The 19,786-nt window shown below is 43.3% G+C and overlaps 1 protein-coding gene across 3 annotated transcripts in view; it reads left to right on the top strand.

Annotated features, from left to right (window-relative positions):
* Positions 1-19,786, top strand: part of LOC139554702 (semaphorin-6D-like) — a 109,048-nt gene that overhangs the window by 9,113 nt on the left and 80,149 nt on the right. For all 3 annotated transcript variants that reach the window (XM_071367748.1, XM_071367749.1, XM_071367746.1), the window contains exon 2: positions 9,134-9,311. The gene's annotated coding sequence lies outside the window, so the exon portion shown is untranslated. The remainder of the gene's footprint in view (positions 1-9,133; positions 9,312-19,786) is intronic.

Raw genomic sequence — 19,786 nt, 5'->3', positions numbered from 1 at the left:
CTGGTTCGGTGAATGCTCTTTGAAGTGTCAAGGTGGGTATGGCAGTTACAACGTAGGGTTTAGCCCCATCGGCCGTTGTCACGTTTAATTTAAAACATTTTACAAAATGTTAAAGACAAGTCAAATGTCTTGCTGGGAAAATAATAGTCCTAATAAATTGCGACAGAATACACTTAATACAAATCATTAGTTTTAGAAGTAGTACTAAGTTCACTCTGGTTATTTTGCCTGGCTCTAATGAAAATGATGGTGGTCCAAATCACCGCTCCATCCTTCCATTCACGGAGCGTAATGTTCTTAATTAACGGTTAGCGCTAACGTCTGCCTCTTTCCATACACTCTCGGCTGTTTCCGAGTCACTGGGGTAGATGGCTGTATTGGTTTAGCAGAGCTTTGATTTCCCTGCCAGTATGAAAATCAATGTTTGGCGGGGCCAGCGTCTTTTATGGCCTAGATTAGCATGATAATGTCAGAGTAGCGGGAGTAGCTAATCAGATTCTCGTAGTGCTCGTGCAGCTAATATCATACGAAACACCATTAGTGGAGAATGATTTTCCGCCAATCCCCCACCCTTCAATTATTTTAACTAGTTTCTTGGAAAGATGTGCCAGAAATGGGAAACAGTATGGGGTAAGCCGAGATGGAGAGCTTATGGAAGACTGCCTCAAACCGCTATATGCCGTTACCCGCTGTGTTTTTCTATTACTCTAAACCTCTACGGAGGCTGGTCGCTCAGGAGCACGTCGCGTGGGTCTGGGCTCATGTTTGTCTGACTGAAGTGAGTCTGGTTTGGGCTAAAGTGAACCAGAATGGACAATACTCTACAGTGGCTTGTTCTTGTCTCATTCCTTCATCGGCACTGATCTAAAAACAAAACGAGTCGGACATTTTAGACTATTGAGATACAACCATGGAGTCAGATGTGACTTCAAAAAGCTCAGGTTTCTAGAACCAATCTGTTATTGGCCAAGTTAGTTTGATAGAGACTGTCTAGATATGAGCTTAGATGGCCTGAACGGACAAAGTTGACCTCTGATCTGATATGTTGGGGGAAAGATTACAGCATACTTTAAGTGTCTTCTGTTGACTGATGGAGAAGAGTCACTTTGATTCCTTTCTGAGCAAGTTGTCAAGCCAGTCTGATTGAGCTGCTCTGCTCTGACACACTAGCCAACCACACACACACACACAGGAGAAAAATCACTTTTTCCCCATAGGGCATCGGCACCGTGCCAGGTCAGCTAGGTCATGGAGCAAGGAGGGGTGACGAGTGATCGGTACCTGGCTCAAATGGAATGTCGCGATTTTTATTCACGTCCCACAGTGTTTCCAAAAACATATGAGCTCCCCTCCCACCTGACTAACATCCAGTGAAAGTGCAGGGCGCCAAATTCAAAAAACATAATTAAAATTCCTCAAACATACATGTGTTATACACCATTTTAAAGATACACTTGTTGTAAATCCAGCCACAGTGTCCGATTTTCAAAAAGGCTTTACGACGAAAGCAAACCAAACGATTATGTTAGGTCAGAGCCAAGTCACAGAAAAACATAGCCATTTTTCCAGCCAAAGAGAGGAGTCACAAAAAGCAGAAATAGCGATAAAATGAATCACTAACCTTTGATGATCTTCATCAGGTGACACTCATAGGACTTCATGTTACACAATACATGTATGTTTTGTTCGGTAAAGTTCATATTTATATCCAAAAATCTCAGTTTACATTCGCGCGTTATGTTCAGTAGTTCCAAAACATCCGGTGATTTTGCAGAGAGCCACATCAATTTACAGAAATACTCATAATAAACATTGCTAAAAGATACAACTGTTATGCATGGAATTTTAGATCCACTTCTCCTTAATGCAACCGCTGTGTCAGATTTAAAAAAAAAAAACTTTACAGAAAAAGCACACCATGCAATAATCTGAGTACAGCGCTCAGACACAAATCCAAGCCATACAGATATCCGCCATGTTGTGTAGTCAACAGAAGTCAGAAATAGCATTATAAATATTCACTTACATTTGATGATCTTCATCAGAATGCACTCCCAGGAATCCCAGTTCCACAATAAATGTTTGTTTTGTTCGATGGAGTCCATCATTTATGTCCAAATACCTCCTTTTTGTTCGCACGTTTAGCCCAGTAATCCAAATTCATGAGGCGCGATCACTAGGTCCAGACGAAAAGTCAAAAAGTTCCGTTAGTCTGTAGAAACATGTCAAACGATGTATAGAATCAATCTTTAGAATGTTTTTAACATAAATCTTCAATAATGGTTCAACTGGAGAATTCCTTTGTCTTCACAAATGCAATGGAACTCAAGCTAACTATCACGTGAACGTGCGTGGTCAGCTCATGGCACTCTGGGAGAGACCTTACTCAATCCCCTCTCATTCGCCCCCACTCACAGTAGAAGCCTCAAACAAAGTTCTAAAGACTGTTGACATCTAATGGAAGCCTTAGGGAGTGCAATATGACCCCATTTCCACTGTATCTTGGATAAGCAAACCTCAGATTTCCCACTTCCTGCTTGGATTTTTTTCTCAGGTTTTTGCCTGCCATAGGAGTTCTGTTATACTCACAGACATCATTCAAACAGTTTTAGAAACTTCATAGTGTTTTCTATCCAAATCTACTAATAATATGCATATCCTATCATCTGGGCCTGAGTAGCAGGCAGTTTACTCAGGGGAAGCTTTTCATCCGGACGTGAAAATACTGCCTCCTACCTCAAAGAAGTTAACACACTTGAATAATGCACCACAGCATGTTGAAACTGTTCATTACTGTTCACAACACAATGTCCATAGAACACTTACATTGCAAGATGATACCTGTAGCTTCCAGCTTTAATTGTAGGCTAGCTTTTCTTGCTAGCTTACAGCTGAATTCAGTACCCTAGTACTTTGTTTGTGATACCATAATGAAAAATATGCACATTTCAAAGCTGATTGTCACCAAAAACGTTATTAATTCACGAAGTCTCCCTTCACCACCAAAAACGAATTCACTTCCCTCGCCTCACATCTGGTTTCCACTAGATTTCATAGCCACGAAGTCAGATTCCACAGCCACATTCTGCCTTGTGAACGACATCATTACTTTCTTAAAGAGACAGCACACACTTTTATAAAATAAGAGATTGCTTCTTCTATGTAAATGTTGATCAGTACAGAAAATGTTACATAATGTTCAAATGTAATGATATTGAACTCAAAAGAAGCCTAACGATTGAACAGAGCAGTAGCTGAGTTTCTGTCTGGATCAAGTGCCATTCTGTGACTTTGGCTAATATGTCTTCTTTTTTTAGTTGTGGTATTGTTTTGGTATTGCGTATACATTGTATTGTGATGCTAAACCTGATATTGGTATCAAAGTCAAAATTCGAGTATCATGACAACACTAGGGAATATGGGACCATTTCTGTCCAGAGGCGCTTGTCTGGCCCATGAGTCAACTGTGTGGGTTTATCGTCAGGCCCTGACGTCTCTTTGACGTCTCTCTCCTTTGCTGCCTCTTTCTACTTTCTCTGTTCTCTCTAGGCTTTTCTCTCTTTACCATCTTCTCTCTTTGCTTGTTTTTTTTCTTTCGCTCGCTCTCTCTCTCAGGGCATACCTAGGTATACTCTTGTCTAGGCGAGAGGAGGTTGGTATGTTGAAAAGCTGAAGAGCCTCTCTGTCTGTAGTCAGGTGTTAGATTGGGCTGGTGATGAGGGAGATGGATTGAGTTCACATGAGGCAAGGCTACGCTGTTCATTATCTCACAATCCTCTGGGATGGGGTGGAAAAAGCGTCTGTAGAAAACAAGCTGCTTTGTCCTTCAGTCAAGCACGGTCAAGGCAATGTATCTCTCTTTTTCTCTTTCGTTCTCTCTCTCTAAAATTCAATATGCTTTAATCGTATGAATGACAAGGTCGATGTTGCCAAAGCGAAGTGATATATACAAGTAAATAACAAATATAAAAACAGTGAGAACAATAAGATTAGACGCTATAACACTAAAGATATATACAGTACCAGTTTCAGCTGGAATGCTTTTCCAACAGTCTTAAAGGACTTCCCACACATGCTGAGCACTTGTTGGCTGCTTTACCTTCACCCTGCGGTGCAACTCATCCCAAACCATCTCAATTGGGTGGAGGTCGGGTGATTGTGGAGGCCAGGTCATCTGATGCAGCACTCTATCACTCTCCTTCTTGGTCAAATGGCCCTTACACAACCTGGCGGTGTGCTGAGTCATTGTCCTATTAAAAAACAAATGATAGTCCCACTAAGCGCAAACCAGATGAGATTGTGTATCATTGCAGAATGCTGTGGTAGCCATGCTGGTAAGTGTGCCTTGAATTCTAAATAAATCACTGACAGCTTTACGTTGGGAACCACACATGCAGAGAGCATCCGTTCACCTACTCTACAATGTAGAAAAAAGTACAAAGAAAGAAAATACCTTGAATGAGTAGGTGTGTCCAAACTTTTTACTGGTACTGTATATAATCAAATAAATATCCAATACAGAAATGTAATAATGGTCCACCTTCAGAATCTTTCTCTCATTCTCTTTCTCTCATTCTCTCACGCTCTCTTTTTTCCTCTCCCTCCCCTCTGAATTTGAAGTGCTACTGTTCAACCAGTGGCTCTCTGAAATGTCAAGGGGGTCATCGGCAAATTGTATCATGTAGCTGATGATGAAATTGAGAGATGAGGTCAACTGCAACCTTTTCCTGGCCTCTGGAACTTCAATTTCGCACTTTCTAACCTATTCGATCTTGTTCGAGTGGTATAAAGCTCATTTCCCCCAACAGGAGTAGCCTATTATCACGTCAGTCTCACGTCAGTCAGATGTAAAGGGCTAATTGGAATATTAATTTGGTGGCTAATATTGTAGTTTTGTCAAATAAAATGAGTTTGAGGTTTGATTTTTTTTTCCCCAAGATAAACAGGAATTTTCCTCACTTTGGGTTTATTCTGATTTGAATGGGACCCATCAACGTATTGGAACTTGAACATCCTTTCAAATGTTACATTTAAGGCCATCTCATTCTTTGGTCGTCTGGGTTCCTAGTCTGAAGTCTTATTGGCGTCTGCAGAACACTACACTAAGACCATTATAGTCTTGTAGGGACACAGATTGTCGACTATTCCTTTTTGCCAAGGTGATGTAAGAAATCACCCTTGGACACCCTGTCTCTCTCCACCCCCAAGGTCAGCATCTGTGATTAATCGCTCATTCCCTAATGGGGACGTCTTAGCTATTCATCATCTTGGATCAAGCACCAGGAGACTGGATCAGGGTTGGGAATTAGAAGCAGGAATCCTGATAGTGACACGTAGGCCTGCTCCTTGTACTCTCGGCTCTATTGAATGACGAGTACGTTTAAATGCACAATTATGTTTGGCGGTTTCTTTCTTGATTTTAATATGTTCCCTTAAGCAGTTTCCCTTAATTAGGAAGATGTTTATGGACTTCGTAGCTGCACGTGCTAGTGAAAATAATAGCTTTGGTTGGTATGACATGTCTCATCACCTACTGGTGTTCCAAGATGTATTGTTGGTTTTGTTTCCTATTCGTTTTGAGACCCCACTCTCTGAACTAAAATGCACAATGGACTCTGACGCTTCTGGTGTTGTCTAAACCAAAGCAGATTAAGCATGACATATTTTCATATTTTTGTCTGTGTTGTGTTTTGAGTGTCGTTTTTTCCCCCATCACTATTTGTCCCATTCTAAGTCCACTTGGCGTCATGCAGCACACGTGATTTGTGTTGGAATAGGAGCGGTTGCTGAAAAGAATGTGAGATACTGTAAGCTTGAGGAAAATAAAGCTTTTATTAGAAACTTTGACCTTTTGAGGACTCACCCCTTGAGAAGCAGAGAAAATAGCCAACTAATTGTAGGAAGAAATTCCAATTCCAGCTTTATTTTAATGTTCATCACGACCCAGATATGAAATGCTCTTAAACGCCGGACCCGCTTGGCTGACCTCTTGCCCAGTCAGCCTACAGCAAAACATGCTTTGATCGTATAGCGAGGGAGGAGGGGTCGGGTTTCGAGATAATCATATTTTTTGTTTTCTGTGCTGATCTGAGCCACAATGGACACACTTAGGACCCAGAACAAGTGCCGTATTCAGTTAAACTAGAAACGTCCTGCCCCAGGCTAATTCCCAATGACAGGTCCTTTGTTGACGGGCAAGCTACTTTTGGAGGGGAACACAAAACCCCCTCCTAACAAAGTAACAAGCCGTGACAGAGAAGGAACGTTTTTTTGGGGGGAAAGGGTTTAAATCGACCTAGGAACAGATTAAAGGGGAAAAACAAGGACTAGGTGGAAATAGGATTCTTAAAGTCATGACAATAGCTCATTTCTCCTGCTAAAGGTTTTCTGTGTCTCCCCTTAACCTCAAGCCTCCCCCAGTTTTAGAGGTTGAGGTTAGCTCAACTGTTAGCACAGAACACGAGGGCAGGGTTTTGATAAATTTCAGCTGAGCTCAAAGGCTCTGGTTTGTGTCTTGGGGCACAGGTTGCCAAACAAACTATTCAGGGAGCACATGTTCAGCTGCCCTCATCCTCCTCAGCACAAATACAGTTTATTTTTATTTTTTATCTCTCTGTACGCTACCACTTTGATTTCTCCGTCTGTGGCGTTTTCCAATTTCAGAGGATGCATTTCGGGCACCCACAAAGAACTTTCCAGCAGCTTTCCATTTTAGATCACATACCAACCTGTGGGCTAATTTTCAAAGGCCTGATGTATAGACTCCCTACTAGGGCCTGTTATCTGAATCATGGGTCCACCCTGAACACTGATGACACTATCAGTGCCACCCAATGTGTTCAGAATTCCCTTTCCAACAATTCCTCCTTGTACCAAACTCCCCCAGACCATGACATATTGGCTGGCTTCAACTCTTAACAGCCGTGCGTTGGGGCCAACCGCCTGATATCCGAGTCTGGCTGGGGTGCCCTGCTCGGGGAATCATTTCCTCTTGCACTCAGTAAGCGTGTTCAAGGGAGCGAGGGGGGGGGGGGGGGGAAATCATCCCGAGCAGCTGTGCTGAAAGCCTGTGCTAAACACAATCAGGAAGTCGACGGGAAAGGCAGCGTGTTTCTGTCAGGGAGAGGGCAAACGCCACGGCACATTGAAAGGCCTCTGGAACTTCAAACGAGGACGGTCCTGCCCCCCCCCCCCCTGAATCCAGATGGCAGTTAGCTTCGTTAGACTGGGCCCGGGCCGCGCATGGAAAGAGGCCTCCGTTTCTGTATATATTATGTTAACTAGTGGCGGTTTAGCGAGGAAAAAGAGGACCATGCTGTATAAAACGAATCTAATTCACTTAGGAAAGACAACTAGTTGGTTGGATTCCAGCACAAACGTAACCGATCCAAAAGATACTGACCTGCTAATTGCCCCAATTTCCCCTCGTTCTCTTCAGAACATGGAGAACGTGCTTCTACACCTGCATTGCTTGCTGTTTGGGGTTTTAGGCTGGGTTTCTGTACAGCACTTCGAGATATTAGCTGATGTACGAAGGGCTATATAAAATAAACTTGATTTGATTGATTTGATTTGATGATTTGAGACATGTTCTGCATTTTTGGGCTGATATGTACATTTCATGACCAAAAGTACGTGGACGCCTGCTCATCAAACATCTCATTCCAAAATCATGGGCATTATTATGGAGTTGGGTCCCCCCTGCTGCTATAACAGCCCCAACTCTTCTGGGAAGGATTTCCACTAGATGTTGGAACTTGCTTCCATTCAGCCACAAGAGCATTAATGAGGTTGGGCACTGATTGTGGGCGATTAGTCCTGGCTAACAGTCGGCATTCCAATTCATCCCAAAGGTGTTCGATGGAGTTCAGGTCAGGGCTCTGTGCACGCCATTCAAGTTCTTCCAAACCGATCTCGACAAACCATTTCTGTATGGACCTCGCTTTGTGCATGGGGGCATTGTCATGCTGAAACAGGAAAGGGCCTTCCCCAAACTGTTGCCACAAAGTTGGAAGCACAGAATCATCTAGAATGTCATTGTATGCTGTAACATTAAGATGTCCCTTCACTGGAATGTAGGGGCCTATTCCAAACCATGAAAAACAGCCCCAGACCATTTTTCCTCCTCCACCAAACTTTACAGTGGGCACTATGCATTAGGGCAGGTAGCATTCTCCTGGCATCCGCCAAACCCAAATTTGTCAGTTGGACTGCCAGATGGTGAAGCGTGATTCATCACTCCAGAGAATGCGTTTCCACTGCTCCAGAGTCCAATTTCAGCGAGCTTTACAACACTCCAGCCGACCCTTGGCCTTGCGTATGGTGATGTTAGGCTTGTGTGTGGCTGCTCGGCCATGGAAACTAATTTCATTAAGCTCCTGACGAATAGTTATTGTGCTGACGTTGCTTCCAGAGGCAGTTTGGAACTTTGTAGTGAATGTTGCAACTGAGAACAGACTATTTTTACACACTGCGCTTCAGCACTCGGCGGTCGCGTTCTGCGAGCTTGTGTTGCCTACCGCTTTGCGGCCGAACTGTGGTTGCTCCTAGACATTTCAGCTTCACAATAACAGCACTTACTGTTGACCAGGCAGCTCTAGTAGGGCAGAAATTTGACAAACTGACTTGTTGGATAGGTGGCATTCTATGACTGTGCCGCATTGAAAGTCACTGAGCTCTTCAGTAAGGTCATTCTACTGCCAATGTTTGTCTATGGAGATTGCATGGCGGTGTGCTCAATTTTAGCAACGGGTGTCTGAAATTTGAAGGGGTGTCCACATACGTTTGTGTATATATAGTGTAGCTGTGCTCCTGGGGAAGCTAGTGCCGAACTGACGGAAATAAAACAAGACAGGGAGTCCATTCAGTGGCAGAATTTCCCACCTCTGAGCTCAGTGTTTATCTGGGCTGTGGTTCCTGAAGGAGTCGGGCTTTTTAGTAGAACGATGGTAAAGCTGACCGCTACTGTTCTCTGATATAAACAACCTCGGAGGAATCTGACTCCTCTCGAACAGGGCTACTGAAAACCTCTTCATGAGTTTGGATAAGGATTAATGTGGATGTGTCGCCTCTTGGCATGCTCAAGCCCTCTCTAATTTGCTCGCTCTCTTTTTTTTACTTTTGTTCCCCACAGGTACTCAGTCAGTTGGAAGGAAGAATTCAGCCCATACCACCTCCATCTCGGAACCATTCGGAATCGTGTCCTGTGCTCTGATTTGGATTTCTACTCAATCTTCTGGTTTGGATGTTCACTCTGTACCGGTTTGGCTCATCGAATCCCACCGCCTTTGTTGGATGATTCAGAAGCTGAGGTAAGAGTGATTCTTCGTCCTCCTCTTTGTGTGTTACTAACAGATAACTTTAAAATTATGGAGAATGACCGAGAGAACGCTAATGTGATGGAAATCTGAGGAGATGCTGAAAGAATAGGCCTACAAATGGAGACTTGAGGCTCAGTGGACCGAGAGGCCTCTGGGTTTCTTTGTACAAATGTGTCCTGTGACAGCCAGATTAATGAGTCCCAGTGCGAAGCTGGCCAATTTGTTTGATGCGGCCACCCAATAACGTGTGTTTTGATAAAAATGCTTGTCTCAACAAGCCTCTTTTCTCCTGTTGTTGGGTTGAAGTTGTGCTGCGTCTCCGAGGTTGCCTCAGGGCGAGGATCCCACGGGAAAGGCTCTGACCTGTTTGAGTGACCGCATGGAACCCATCCAGCAACATTTGTTGGTTGAGCAGGGACGCTTATCTAAGGCATCACATTTCAGATCACATTTTTCTGCACGTTAGCCGTTTAGGCTGTGGGGGATTTCAACTGATGTGAACCGTGTTAGCCAGGTGAAGTACCTCTCAGGTGCGGTGTGTGGTCACATCAAGTCAAGCAACAATTCCCATATTGCAACCGTAAACTGTTCTAAATCTGTTACGGGTCGTTCCATTTCAATCACCTTTTGACCGAACCCCTTTTAGATTTGAAGAAAACTTTCTATACATATTTGCACATGTTAGAAGTGGTCAGAAAGTGAATTTTTGGACCTGAATGCCAAAACATTTAGGTGAGTTGCTCAGAGTTGACTCATTTAGCATACCCCACCCTACCATGAGACCATGTCTTCATCACTGGAAAAGATACATCATTGAGTTTGAGATCATTTAACCTTTTGTCAATAGGGGGAGCTGTTAGCATTATTTTTTTTTTTACATTTCCAAATTAAACTGCCTCGTACTCAATTCTTGATCGTACAATATGCATATTATTGTTATTATTGGATAGAAAACAGTCTATAGTTTCTATAGGAGTTGAAATTTTGTCTCTGAGTGGTACAGAACAATTTCTACAGCACTTTTCATGACAGGGTTCAGATTTCAGAAATTTTTACCTCTGATCTGGGGTCTGTTTTTAAGGCGACAGTGAATGCTATGAAGAAACCGACACTGCCTACGTCTTCCTCTGGGTGTCTGTACGTCATCACGTTTTCAATGAAGTCGATGGGATATTCCCAGCCATTATAAAAGCCCAAAATGTACAGAGACCCCCCTTTCTCAACGTGCGCCTCAAGCGTGAAGGCCATCGGACCTGCCTCGTTCCAAATCGTTTTCTAACCAGCAGTATTTCTCCGGTCATGTTTTCAGTCGTTATAGTTGTTAAAAACATCATAAGGTAGTGAATTTTAACCGTTTTATAGCAATTTATATCCGTTTAGTGCGATTCTGAGGAATTTATTTGTCGTGCACTTTCTAGCTTTGGGAACGTTTCGCGGTCTCGGTCGTTGTTAGTGGACATTTCGAAGGACAGAGGACATCTATCGACCAAAAGACGTTTATAACATAGAAAGGATACATTGCCCAAGAATATGATGGAAGATCAGCTCAAAGTAAGCAATATTTAATATGATAAACCGTGTTTCTGTCGAAATATTTTAAACGTATATATCGCCATTTTGTTTGGTATAGCTTCACTTGGCCAACCCTGTATTGAAAAGTAAGGATAATTTTAAAAATGTAAATCAGCGGTTGCATTAAGAACTAATTTGTCTTTCGATTCCTGTCAACCCTGTATTTTTTAGTCAAGTATATGATTAGCTTTTAATTAAACTAGATCACTCTGATAGATGACGTCAGACATATTGAGGCTTGATTTCCTAGTATTTTCATTGTGTAACCACGGTTTTGTATGGCTAAATATGCACCTTTTCGAACAAACTGTATATGTATGTTGTAAAATGATGTTACAGGAGTGTCATCGGAAGAATTCTGAGAAGGTTAGTGAAAAAATTAATATCTTTTGGCGGTGGTTACGTTATAGCGCTCTTTGGCTGGAATCGATGCTCTGGTAACGTTGGAACATGTAGTATGCTAACTTATCGATTTATTGTGTTTTCGCTGAAAAACGCTTAGAAAATCTGAAATATGGTCTGAAATCACAAGAACTGGGTCTTTCCATTGCTATGCTTTGTCTATTTTTATGAAATGTTTTATGATGAGTAAATTGGTCATACACGTTGCTCTATCTAGTAATTCTAGTGGATTTGTGATGGTCGGTGCAATTGTAAACTGTGATTTCTACCTGAAATATGCACTTTTTTCTAACAAAAACTATCCTATACCATGAATATGTTATCAGACTGTCATCTGATGGTTTTTTTTATAGGTTATTGGCTATCAATATCTTAGTTGAGCCGAATTGGTGATAGCACCTGAAGGAGTAAGAAACTGATGGAGTTAGAATAGTGGTGTATTTTGCTAACGTGTTTAGCTAATAGATTTACATATTTTGTCTTCCCTGTAAAACATTTTAAAAATCTGAAATGGTGGCTTTATTCACAAGATCTGTATCTTTCATCTGGTGTCTTGGACTTGTGATTTAATGATATTTAGATGCTACTATCTACTTCTGAAGCTATGCTATCTATGCTAATCAGTGTGTGGGGGGTGGGGGGTGCTCCCGGATCCGGGTTTCTGAGGCAGTAAAAGTTAACAGGGTTGTCAAACGTTGTAATTATTTCTTGAAAAAAAGTTATATTTTTTTATCCTTTAACGTCAATTATCTAAATGCGTAAACTAAAAAAAAAAAATGTTGTAGCTAACCATGAATATGTTGTAGCTAAGACCCTATTTGACATAATCTGAGGTGATGTACCCGCCATCGGTTGAGACATTTCAATCAGAAATATAATTCATAGAATGAACATATCCCTTCAGACCACTGCAATTTAGCTGGTACATCATTGACATTTTAATTTAATTGAAATTTTCACATCCAGTTACTACCACAAAATGGCTGCTGGTCCACCCACCGTTGAATGTCTATTCTATTATCTATATTTCTATGATTTCAATAGGTTTCCTATTTTAAGTTTGACAGTATAATTTAAAACGACTGATATTCCCGTTCGTCAACAATCTCTGATGTGGACTGCCAACCATCTGTGCTATCATTTAAAAGAGAATACATTTATCAGCCAAAACATGACACCCACCCTGTATTCAATAGCATGCTCTGTCTCAACCGATGGCGGGCACAACACAAACATCTCAGATTGTCAAATAATGACAAAAAGCTACAACATATGTGAGAATGAAAAATTATCAGAGTTTACACGTTTTTAGATCATTTACATTAAAGGTTAAACAATTACATTTTTATTACAAAACTTTTTTTAAAGAAATTATTAAATACAGTACTTTGACAACCCTGTCTGGGGGCTTTTAAATTATGTCAAACTCAACCGTTTCTCTTTTCCAGTGATGAAGACATGGATGTCTCATGGTAGACTGGGGTATGCAAAATGGCTTAACTTTGAGCACCTCTATCTCCTAAATGTTTTGACATTCACGTCCAAAAAGTGACTTTGACTACTTGTACCGTGGGCAAATGATGTATAGAAAGTTTCATTCAAATCAAAAAGTGACTGAAATCAAATGGAACTGCAATCCTTTTTGGTGGAATTCGGATTATTCAGAATGTACAAATTGTAGAATGTAGGCCTAATTGCTGTACACTATATGATAATTGTCAAAAAACATAAGAACCAAAGTCACAGGGATCCTTTTTAACAGATTCCTTTGAATCGAACATGCCTAACTAGATGTCTTTTAGACCCATTACTTGTGGCATTTTATAGATGTTCTCTTATCCAGCAGCTCCTCAGGTAATACTCCATTTCCTAATTTCCTCTCACAGATGAAAGGGCTGAAGCATTGTGGCTTTATGCTGTGGAGCTATTACCATCTGGAGCAATTACTGTCAATCGCTGCTGCCTATTTTACAGTTATTAGCACAAAATGTTCCTTTCTCCCCGTGTATTACTTTCCAAATGGGATTCGGATGGACTGCTCATTTCAAGATGTCCGAGGATTTCTTCAGTGGATTTCAGATTTACCTCAGATACTCTACATCATTTGAAGCAAAACTCGGGGCAAAACGAAATTGTCTGATGTCCTACTGTACCTCCATTCGCAAACTTTTGATATTTTACATTTTAGGTAAAAGTATTAATGAATTTGAATACATGAACTTGAATACATTAAGTGCCCTATCTATAGGCCATTATAGTGCTAGCTTTTGTGCTTCAGTTGCATTTTTATAGGGACAGACATAATCAAGAACATGCCTTTATCACAGCTTAGAGACTGACAGGGGAAGGTGGGGATTGGGGGTACCAATGACTGTATATATGAATGGACAAAGCCATCGATCACGTGAAACCATTCATTCCTATGTGAAGACTCAACAGCGCATTGCAGCCAAATTGAGGTCGGTTAAGATGGTGTCTCATGGAGACATAACATGCACAGTTTGTGCGATTTAAAAAAATAATTGGTTCAAGGACATGCATCTGGTTTGTTCGACGCAATTATTGGTACCATGATTGTCTTCAAAATGTGTTTGTTTACACATAGATTGGCCACGAAGCTTGCCATTTTCCCATTCACTATAATAGGGGATCCTGTTTTCTGCTAACAATGCCTGCAGTACCGCGTCCGGCCTTGAACTACCATGAGAGGGGGCCATCGTCCTCCCGAGGGGTGGGCAGTTAGTTCAAATGCTTTGACCTCCTGTCGCTTATCTCTCCTCCCCTTCTGTTCACACATTGCTCTCATAATGTACAAGCAGGGAGTGGGGGTTAAGGGGGGGTTGTGCTTTGTTGACATTTTCAGACTAGTCATATCCATCAAAAACATGGGCGGTGAAACGTTAGTCCCACCCACTCTGCCCTAATCTGATTTAGCAGGGTCTAGGGAAGATGGAGTGAGTGGGGGGAAGGGAGGATGAGAGGGAGAGGCATGTTCTGCATAGTTTGGGTGACTTGATGCTCTCAAGGAAATGGAGAAACACTTCTAAGCCTTTTGAACTTTAGTCAGGGGAAGACGGGCCTAATACCCCTTCTCCCTTAGACATCCATTTTGACCATTACTCAGTGGAGATGGAAGAAACCATTAACCTTATGGTTGTTGCTTGTGATTCTTCAAATGTCAGTCCACAACTCTTTTTTTCCCCCGGCTTTGTGCGCATTACGTGCATCCTTCTGTTACAGGGGTTTGTAGCGTTGTTGATGATTTTCCAAGACTTTTGAAAGGTGTCCTTTTGAGTGACTTAGTTGGTAAGATGTGGCTGACTCGGAAAGGAGTGTTTGGTGAAAATGCAACAAAAAAATAATAATTAATTGTTTCTCTAACAAGTTACTTGTTTAGATGGGTTGGAAGTGTAATTGAGGTAAAGGGTCATGTCTGGGAGAGCCTGGTGTCCATGGCAACAAGACTTTTACCATGTCATGTGACCTCACCTGTGAGAAGGGGCTTTGGAGAATTGGGGGATTCTCAGTCTGAGGAGTCAGAGGACATTACACTTATTAAAAGCTTGCGTGGGTTTAACCGCAAGTAGTCAAGTTGTTTCCGGTGTGCCGTCTCGTACTTCCTTATCAATTTACCGTTCTTATTTGGTTAAAGTATATGTCTTACCCGAGGAAGCCATCAACCACCCATAGTCTCCATGTTTTTGCTCAGAACTTTTTAAAGCACATGGTGGGTTAAGATCTAAAAGTCTTTAACGGTGGAAGTCTGGTAGAAGAGGGGGTTAAGCTGACAGGTCTGGCTCCCTGGGCAGGGCTGTACTTGGTAAAGGGGAGATAGAAGCTTGAGCTGCTCAGTCCAGTTGTCAGGGAGGGTCTACGTCGATCTGTGGATTAAACCAGATCAGAACCCCGCCCCCCCCCCTTTTTTAAAGTGCTATAAGTCCCCCCTCCTTGAGCCCAGAAGGGCAGATGGACTGTTGCCATGTGAAGGTATTTCCCCTCATTTAAATTGGCACTGCAGAGTTGTGGTGGCATAGACCAATGGGGTGAGGGGATACTTGTCCTGATTTAGCCCTTAGAGACTGCCGTGTTTGGTGGAAAGCGGGCTAGGGAGGGATACATGTTTTCTGAGGTATGGATGAAGGTCAAAGGTATGTTACCAGAGCATTGACCAGTTTTACGGTGTCCCAGAAAGTTATGTTCGGCTAAACCTTACACTATAGAACACCTTATTTCTTTAATTTGCCAAAAAAGAAAGCAAACATGTCTTTGATCCCCCTACAAACCATTTTTAAGAAGCATACTCCATTCCTCAAAGCTAGGACATTTGATATGAAACGTCAACGATTTTAAAATCTATTAGCAAAAACCCCAAATAACAATTTCCTCAAAGGCACTGAGCGATGGAACCCCACTTTCAGCGCATGTAATCTGATGACTCAGCTGAGAAATTAATCTCCACACCCTATACATCTACTAAATGACTCCAAATATAGCACTATTTTCTGGCTTTTACACCCTCAAGTAAGCTTCCCATTTAATCCTGTGTCACGTACCTTTTGCGTCTTTTAGCGATTCGATTCTAGTTCTTAATGTGCCATGGCATAGTATAGTCTATGGCTCTTAGCTTCCTCTAGTACATATCACAGTGTTGTGCCAGATACTGTATCAAGCACCACAGAGTGCCAGCTAGCACTTTCCCCCCAGTCTGAACATAGCCTAGACCTTCTTGATCCTGTGAACTTTAAGTATTTGGGGGTTTTACTTTGGAGTTTTGGGATGACATTTTAACAGTGGAGGAAAAAGCACCGCAGATATCAAACTACACATGTTGCATTCATTTCAAGAACTCCCAAAAACCAAAACTCCATTATTCAACCTGTAAGCTTTTACTATATTTTGGGGATTATAATGTGATCTTGAACCAATCTCCGTCTCATCGGACTCCTCAGACGTCATCTCATCAGACATCGTCTCGTGTTTTCATGGTTAGGGGAAATACCTTCACATGGCAACAATGCACCATGACCTCTAACCTATAGTCCTTGTGACCTCACCATCCTTATTCTTGGAAGGTTTTCCCAGACAATTTGACATTTAGTTCCGGTAGTGTTCTCCTCCAATCAAGTAGAGCATGACTAAGACGAGACGAAGCACTGATTGACGTCACGAGCGTAACCCTTGTTTTGTGACCCATAGGCGCTACAATATCCTCTGGGAATCTCTGCACTGACACCTGGTTCTCTGCCAAGATGTGCCAAGAGTCTCTCTCATGATTTAAGACATGCCAGCAGTGCCCTGGCTAAGCCTATGCAATATTCACACTCCACAGTTAACATGATTGGATTAGCATGTTTGGATCATGGCACAAAATGGCTGATGTCCAAACCTTGGTTCGTGCATATACAGTTTTCTCTCTTGAACCTTGCCCAATGCCCAAACAAGAAATATCATAGGTCTGCCGAATGGCTGATTGTTGATAAAGCATCTCAATTTAGCATTTGCAAATTACACAACATCAAGCAGTTGACTAAGACAAATTTGACTTCCAAGATTTCCAAGAAAAGCGGGTTCATGGGTAGCCCTGCTCTATTACCTGATCTCAGCCTTACTGACCTGCTCCCCCTATAGCTTTTAGTTTCAGTTATTTTAATTGAATACAGCTATTCTGTTTCCTGAGCACAAGAGATTGCGTGTTCATTAAAGAAATCCTGATTAGAATGAAAGAGTGATTACGGTGGGGTGGCCATTACTCCCCACGTGAAAGCTCCCTCCTGCTCATTTGTCTAATGGAAGACTGCTTAGAGCTCCCCCAAAAGCCATTAATTAGCTTAAGTGGACCCTCAGGGTTCCGGCCACTCTTACTCCCCCCCCTCCCTCCAGGAATGTGAGTGACCACGTTGCTCGTTGTCTAGTTGTTCTCCTTTGGCTATACTGTTGTCAATGTTAATAATAGGGACAGTAGGGAGGTATAGTAATTTCAGTTGTGTTTTTGTCTCCTTAGACTGTAGGTGCCCACAGGCGTGTGTCGAGAGAGAGACACACATTCATGAGGGACTTTACTTAATTGTATTGTCTTTAACATGAAACAATTGACATTTACTATGACCGAGCTTATTAAAAGCAGTTTCAGAGGAGTTTCTCTCAGTATGTCCCATATGACACGGCACGATGGCACCAAACAAATGTGAGATACTGTGCCATATCTCTTTGGATAATTCATATCTAAACATCCCTTATCTGTCTGTGTCCTGAGGGCCAACACTTCTGGGGTTCATTCCTCAGTATCTCCGCGCACAAAACTTCGACAGATGCAGGTTGAATGCAATTAGTGAAATAATTAACATACAAATAATGATAGCAAGCTTTCCTGGGGATATTTCTCAAGCTAATTGACATTCAAGGCAGCAATGAGGGTCTCCTACCTTCCCCTTCTTCTGCATGCGTACACAATCCACTTGGCTACCATTTGTGAGGTCATATATAATATTCCCATGTCTCAAGGACAATGGAAGTGTATTGCCTCTGTGTGTTTCGTTTAACAACGGATGCCTGCACACATACAGGTCGTGCATAGGTCGGACGCGCGCGCACACGGGCCAAATCCCTTCGCAATAGGGACCTGTTGGGTCTGCTGCAGTCGCAGACTGACTGTGCAGTTTTAGCCGCCCAGTTTGCAGTGTTAAACCACCGAGTTTCTAAACATCGTGAGACTTCTGGGAATGCTTGTGAAACGGACCAAACCGACCAGGCCGGGGTTTGAAAAAAATTCCTTTTTAGTTGTTCATTTTATCTTGAAATCTAAAGTCACAACCTAGATTGGAGACGACATCTTTAAATAGTCGAGCATGTTATTACTACCAACCTTGTGAAAGTGACAAACCGACGTGTTTACATTTTCATAAAAAAAATAAAAAAAACGTATCAAAGGAGTGCCTTTTGATTTTACGGCCTGCACGTGAGCTTAGCTCGCCAACGACATCGCCTGCACGTGAGCTTAGCTCGCCAACGACATCGCCTGCACGTGAGCTTAGCTCGCCAACGACATCGCCTGCACGTGAGCTTAGCTCGCCAACGACATCGCCTGCACGTGAGCTTAGCTCGCCAACGACATCGCCTGCACGTGAGCTTAGCTCGCCAACGACATCGCCTGCACGTGAGCTTAGCTCGCCAACGACATCGCCTGCACGTGAGCTTAGCTCGCCAACGACATCGCCTGCACGTGAGCTTAGCTCGCCAACGACATCGCCTGCACGTGAGCTTAGCTCGCCAACGACATCGCCTGCACGTGAGCTTAGCTCGCCAACGACATCGCCTGCACGTGAGCTTAGCTAGCCAACGACATCGCCTGCACGTGAGCTTAGCTAGCCAACGACATCGCCTGCAAGTGAGCTTAGCTCGCCAACGACATCGCCTGCACGTGAGCTTAGCTCGCCAACGACATCGCCTGCACGTGAGCTTAGCTCGCCAACGACATCGCCTGCACGTGAGCTTAGCTAGCCAACGACATCGCCTGCACTTGAGCTTAGCTAGCCAACGACATCGCCTGCACGTGAGCTTAGCTATCCAACGACATCGCCTGCACGTGAGCTTAGCTAGCCAACGACATCGCCTGCACGTGAGCTTAGCTAGCCAACGACATCGCCTGCACGTGAGCTTAGCTAGCCAACGACATCGCCTGCAAGTGAGCTTAGCTCGCCAACGACATCGCCTGCACGTGAGCTTAGCTCGCCAACGACATCGCCTGCACTTGAGCTTAGCTAGCCAACGACATCGCCTGCACGTGAGCTTAACTAGCCAACGACATCGCCTGCACGTGAGCTTAGCTAGCCAACGACATCGCCTGCACGTGAGCTTAGCTAGCCAACGACATCGCCTGCACGTGAGCTTAGCTAGCCAACGACATCGCCTGCACGTGAGCTTAGCTAGCCAACGACATCGCCTGCACGTGAGCTTAGCTTGCCAACAACATCGCTTAGCTCGCTAACGACATCGCCAACAACATCGCTTAGCTCGCCAACGACATCGCCTGCACGTGAGCTTAGCTCGCCAATGACATCGCCTGCACGTGAGCTTAGCTCGCCAATGACATCGCCTGCACGTGAGCTTAGCTCGCCAACGACATCGCCTGCACGTGAGCTTAGCTCGCCAACGACATTGCTTAGCTAGCCAACGACATCGCCTGCACGTGAGCTTAGCTAGCCAACGACATTGCCTGCACGTGAGCTTAGCTAGCCAACGACATCGCTTAGCTAGCCAACGACATCGCCTGCACGTGAGCTTAGCTAGCCAACGACATCGCCTGCACGTGAGCTTAGCTCGCCAACGACATCGCCTGCACGTGAGCTTAGCTCGCCAATGACATCGCCTGCACGTGAGCTTAGCTTGCCAACAACATCGCTTAGCTAGCCAACGACATCGCCTGCACGTGAGCTTAGCTAGCCAACGACATCGCCTGCACGTGAGCTTAGCTCGCCACCGACATCGCCTACACG

This window comes from Salvelinus alpinus, chromosome 26 (assembly GCF_045679555.1).
Source record: "Salvelinus alpinus chromosome 26, SLU_Salpinus.1, whole genome shotgun sequence".
NCBI classification, from domain to species: domain Eukaryota; kingdom Metazoa; phylum Chordata; class Actinopteri; order Salmoniformes; family Salmonidae; genus Salvelinus; species Salvelinus alpinus.
This window is presented reverse-complemented; position numbering and strand designations above follow the sequence as displayed.